This window comes from Frankliniella occidentalis, unplaced genomic scaffold, assembly GCF_000697945.3.
Source record: "Frankliniella occidentalis isolate FOCC.00 unplaced genomic scaffold, Focc_3.1 Scaffold5, whole genome shotgun sequence".
NCBI lineage: Eukaryota > Metazoa > Arthropoda > Insecta > Thysanoptera > Thripidae > Frankliniella > Frankliniella occidentalis.
Window position 1 is genome coordinate 3,331,381 of NW_026267135.1, and position 580 is coordinate 3,331,960.

The following is a 580-nucleotide window of genomic DNA, read 5'->3' on the forward strand; positions in this document are numbered from 1 at the left end:
GGGGAGTATCGGGGACGGCGACGGGGTGGGTGGCATCGGCCGACCTTTTGGACGGGAGCCAGGTGCCGCAAGCACGCAGCGCGGCGACTAATGACAAAAAGCCATTCAGTCGGATCAATTTCATAAATCTGGACCGTGGAGCGCCACGCCGCCGACGCGCGGCGTCAATTTTCACGTTTTCGCAGTAAAATGGATGGAGGAAACGTCGGTCCGTCAGAACTTGGGGGGTGGAAAACGGCGCGGAATCCGCATGGAAAAACGTTTTGTCATATTGCGGCCAAGTAAGCAGAGAAGCTCTCGGAGGTGATGGAACAGCTCAGGACGCTGATCAAATAACGCTCCGCTTTAGATTTCCTGTTGTTATTGGTATTGACTCTTTAATCTAACACACTGAAATACTAACAGCATGCGCCTATCTAAAACAGAAAACGGAAACGGCCCACTGCCAAAATTTTGGCAGTCGATAACGTTGGTTGAAAGTAAAATGACATCATTCGAACGAATTCTCTATGTGAAAACTTTCATCCAAGCCGGGGGCATTACATCGCAAAAATATTGTTCCTGCAATTTGCAAGCATTT